The sequence below is a fragment of the Nicotiana tomentosiformis genome, chromosome 12, assembly GCF_000390325.3.
Source record: "Nicotiana tomentosiformis chromosome 12, ASM39032v3, whole genome shotgun sequence".
Taxonomy (NCBI): Eukaryota; Viridiplantae; Streptophyta; class Magnoliopsida; order Solanales; family Solanaceae; genus Nicotiana; species Nicotiana tomentosiformis.
This window is the reverse complement of record NC_090823.1, coordinates 48,977,623-48,983,258: the sequence shown is the minus strand read 5'-3', so window position 1 is coordinate 48,983,258 and position 5,636 is coordinate 48,977,623.

Sequence of the window (5,636 nt, the reverse complement as noted above, 5' to 3'; positions counted from 1 at the left end):
ACTCGAGAGATAGCTATTATTCATCGAGTCTATTACAGACTTATGGACACTACTCTTGCACCTAGAGCTCGAGTTGAATGTGTCAAAGGAGTTACTATGCTTATGGAAGTAAATACAGATCATAGCACGGTATTTGTTCCTAGACTCCTTAATTGGAATGATATACTCTCAAGTGATGAATGGCACTTTGATTCCATAACTCAACCCTCTACTTTGAATCTTGAAAAATCTCAAATTAAACAGGTGATTCAATTTCCTGATGGATCTATAGATCTCAAATTTTTAGGTTCATTTTCTAATCTTTCGAACAGAACTAGTTCCTTTAGAAAAAGGTCTAAAGTTCCTTCCGTACCTTCTTCTTCTAAACCCCCGGAAGAAAGTATAGCTGAAAACGCAACTTCCGTACTAATTACTGTTAACGATAAAGGGAAAGTTACGGGAGTAGATTTCTCCCATACAATCCCAAAATCTTATTACATAAATCATCCTGCTAGTCCAACCCATAGCGATATGTATCCTCCTCAGGAAGATGTACCTGAATTTCTCAAGACAATTAAGTCAGGCGACCCTAATACTCCAGATCCAGAGATCATCAATCATCTCTGGACTTATCCTGATAATGTACCAAAGAGAAAATGGTATGTTGCCACTTATTCTCTTAAGCAAAGAGAAAACTTCAGAGATTGTTGGATGTCGGACATGAAAAGAATGAGATGTGAAATCGATTTCTTCAGATGGTTCGAAATATCCGGCAAATTTGAAAGCCAAAAGGATTGTTTACAAGCCCTTATCAATAAATGGTACACTACTAACAACAAAGTTGTTGAGTCTGTTACTCCTTCTCTAGAAGGAATAAAAATCCCAGTTTCCAATACTGTTATCTCTGCCTCTCCTTTCAAAACCAAAAGCGAGAAACCTACTAGTATGGTTGTTTGTTCAGATATCGATCGAGTCATCGAACAAAACAATTATACCAATAAACTCATCCATGTTGTCTCTAAGCAAATAGAAGACTCCAACAAAAAATCTTTATTCAGTGGAAAACCCACCCTTTCACAACCCAGTACTAGTCAGAGTATTGAACCAAACTCCAGTTTCAAAATAACTGAGTTCTCCAAGGACAAGTACCCAAAACTCAAGGACACTTTTGAAGTCTCTGGTAACATCTTGACAAAATCAACTAACAATTGGCTAGTTTCAGTATTTCCAAAGAAGTACCAAAAGAAGGAAAAATATCCACTATCCAAGAAAAGGAAGCCCTTCTTCACAAACTCTCCAATGACCACTTTCATAATTACAAAAATTATCATAAGCGTCCTTCCTTTCCTGATATCCTATATGAGGAAATCATTTCCTTGCCTCTACTTCTCACGAAGGAAGAAGCATAATCGAATGGAATATAGATTCTTTGGCAGAGCATCAAATATATCATAAACTCCATCAAATGGGAGTTTGCATCACAGCCTACAAGATAAGAGGTTCCTCTGATAAAGAAGCAGCCTCTATGATTGTAGCTGGATTCACCGGCATGTTGAAACATTGGTGGGATAATTATTTCACTGAAGATGTTAGACAAGCCATATACTCTGTTACAGCCACCGAAACTGTAGTTAAAACTGAGGGTACTGCCATGGAAACTACCTCTCAAGTAACTACAGAAGATGCTTGCACTACACTTCTCTACCAAATAGCTAAACACTTCATCGGAGAACCCAAACTCTTCCAAGATAGAAGTTTACAAATTCTAAACAATCTATCTTGCCCATCTCTAGATGACTTTATCTGGTATAAAAACCAATTCATCAGCAAGGTTATGATTAGACCTGACTGTCATCTAGATTTTTGGAAAGAACGTTTTATCAGTGGTCTTCCTCCCTTATTCGCAAGCAAGGTCCGAACCAAAATCCAAGATTGTTGTGAAGGTAAAATTCCTTACCATCAAATGACCTATGGTGACCTTGTTAGCATCATCAATGTTGTAGGTCTTGAACTCTGCACAAACATCAAACTTAAAAATTAGCTAAAAAGGGAGCAACACTCCTCTAGAAAAGAACTAGGAAGTTTCTGTCAAGACTTCGGTTATACCAATATTGTTTCTCCCTCCAATCACTCTTCTAGAAAGAGCAAGTCTTATAAATCTTCCAAAAAGATTCATCATAGCAAAGCTCGAAGTAACTCTGAGGATCGTCCTAGAAAAAAATCCAAATTCAGAAGACCTTCAAAGTCTTCTAAAAACAGAGATGTCTGTTGGAACTGTGGCAGAACTGGTCATAGAGCCAATAAATGCAAATCTAATAAAAAGAAGAAGAAAATCAACCTTTTAGAGATTAATGAAGATACCAAAAAGGAACTCTTCTCTATCTTAGAGGAAGATAATACTGATTCTTCTCCTTATTACTCATCAGATGAATATAGCGAGAAAGAGAATATCAACATCGCTTATAATTCTGATTCATGCCAATCTGGCATTGAATGCTACTATTTTGGAGCCTTCTATACCTATGACAACTCTCCAGTCTCCTTTAAGGTTCTTTCTGATAGCTCCAAAGAAGCTCTTTACGATATGATACAACACATCAATTACGATGAATCAAGAAAATGATATTTGATAGAACTCAAAAATCTTATCCTCTCTCATCAAAATGACATACCAAAATCGAGGTCAATCGTTGAACCATTCAGCATGAAGCAAGTCATGTCTCGCTTCGATAAACCTGTTGAACCCTCAATCTTTGATCTAAGACATGAAGTCTTAGGACTCAAAGAAGAGATTAAAGATATTAAATCTAGACTTGGAAAAGTTGAACTTGATGTTCTTACAGAATATGTTCTTAAACAAGCTAGGACTTACGAACATAAGTCTGAAAACGAAGAAGAACCTGAACTTCATGAAAGTAAGTATCATTCAGAAAATGATAACCCGATCGATCTTCATCTTACTCAAGATAAGACTTCATCTTCCTAAACTCCCGGTCTTACGATGATTACTAGTATTAAACCTCAGAGTTATCATATTCCCATCAAAATAGTTATTAACAAACACTTTGTAATTAACAAAATTGCTTTACTTGACAGTGGTGCAGATCGTAACAGTATCATGAAAGGTATTGTTCCTACTCAGTATTTGGAAAAAAGTATTTCTAAATTATACTCCGCTACAGGAGAACAACTTCGTATTAACTATAATTTTTCTAAAGCTCATATCTATAACAATGGTATTTGTTTAACAAATGACTTTATCATTACTGAATATATAAAGGGAAGATATCATCTTAGGAATTCCTTTTATCACTCAGATAAAACCTTTCAATACTGGCTTAGACGGTATCTCTACTCACATATTAGGAAAAGAATTGCATTGTCCTTTTGTCAAAACTCTTTCACAAGATGAAAGTAATTTTATTAGAAAAAACACTATTTTTCGTGTTAACAAACTTTCTCAGCATGTCACAGACCTGTCTAATATTTGGGATAAAATCAGCGACATAGTTAAGGCTTCCAAGAAATCTTTGAAGCTGGGTTTTATCCGCAATCTCATTTGGGAATTTTGAAGAGAACTCTATGGCTCTACAAATTGGTTTGTAAGATCCTTGGTATAGGTCGTGGCCTAAAAATCTAATGGAAGTCTGAAAAAGCCTAATCTTATTAGTGCTAACTACCAGACCATTTCTCTTAACAAATTTAAGGAAAGTGTTGAGATGCTTAAAATGAGAATCTATATTTTCAGAGAAAATAAGAGCATCATCAATATAAACAATAGATATATGACTATAGTCATTAAAGATTGAGTTCATAATATTCTGGAACTCGGAAGGGGTGTTCTTGAGCCCAAATGGTATTATATTCCATTCGTATTGCCCGAAGGGAACGTTGAAAGCAGTTTTGTATCTGTCTTTCTCGGCTACTTGAATTTGCCAGAAACCAGACTTCATATCGAACTTACTGTAAACATTAGCTTTGTAAGTTCTTATCAAGAGATCCCTTTTGTTGGGAATGGGATATCTGATCCATTTAAGGACAGCGTTTAAAGGTTTATAGTTTATAACTAATCGTGGTGCTCCTCTTTCTTTCTCTGCACTATTATTAACATAAAAGGCAGAGCAACTCCAAGGTGATTTAGAGGGGCGAATAATATTATTTTTAAGAAGATTTGAAATCTCAGTTTTGCAAGTTTCCATCATTTCGTGATTCATTTGAATAGGTCTTGCTTTGGTAGAGATGACCTGTTCATTGGATCCTTCAATGTAAGGAAGTTCAACTAAATGCTTTTTCCTTTCCCAAAAAGCGTTAGAAAAATCAGAGCATATTTCTTTTTCAAAAATATTTTGAAGATTGGCTATTTTAGTAACCATCTCCGTGGTTTTTAAAATCTCCTCGATTTTCTTAACTTTTATTTCATCTTTCAAAAAGGTGACATGCTGAGAAAGTTTGTTAACACGAAAAACAGTATTTTATTCTAATAAAATTACTTTCATCTTGTGAAAGAGTTTTGACAAAAGGAAAATGTAATTCTTTTCCTAATATGTGAGTAGAGATACCATCTAAGCCAGTATTGAAAGGTTTTATCTGAGTGATAAAAAGAATTTCTAAGATAATATCTTCATTTATATCCTCAGTAATAATAAAGTCATTTGTTAAACAAGTACCATTGTTACAGATATGAGCTTTAGAAAGCTTATAGTTAATACGAAGTTGTTCTCCTGTAGCGGAGTATAATTTAGAAGTACTTTTTTCCAAATACTGAGTAGGAACAATACCTTTTATGATACAGTTACGATTTGCACCACTGTCAAGTAAAGTAATTTTGTTAATAACAAAGTATTTGTTAATAACTATTTTGATGGGAATATGATAACTCTGAGGTTTAATACTAGTAATCATCGTAAGACCGGGAGTTTGGGAAGATGAAGTCTTATCTTGAGTAAGACGAATATCGATAGGGTTATCATTTTCTAAATGATATTTACTTTCATGAAGTTCAAGTTCTTCTTCATTTTTGGACTTATGTTCGTAAGTCCTAGCTTGTTTAAGAACCTATTCTGTAAGAACATCAAGTTCAACTTTTCCAAGTCTAGATTTAATATCTTTAATTCTTTGAGTCCTAAGGCTTCATGTCTTAGATCAAAGATTGAGGGTTCAGCAGGTTTATCGAAGCGAGACATGACTTGCTTCATGCTGAATGGTTCAACGATTGACCTCGGTTTTGGTATGTCATTTTGATGAGAGAGGATAAGATTTTTGAGTTTTATCAAATATCATTTTCTTGATTCATCATCATTGATGTGTTGTATCATATCGTAAAGAGCTTCTTTGGAGCTATCAGAAAGAACCTTAATGGAGACTGGAGAGTTGTCACAGGTACAGAAGGCTCCAGAACAGTGGCATTCAATGCCAGATTGGCTTGAATCTGAATTATAAGCGATGTTGATATTCTCTTCATCGCTATATTCATCTGATCAATAATAAGGAGAAGAATCAGTATTATCTTCCTCTAAGATAGAGAAGAGTTCCTTTTTGGTATCTTCATTAATCTCTAAGAGGTTGATTTTCTTCTTCTTTTTATTAGATTTGCATTCATTGGCTCTATGATCGGTTTTGCCACAGTTCCAACAGACATCTCTATTTTTAGAAGACTT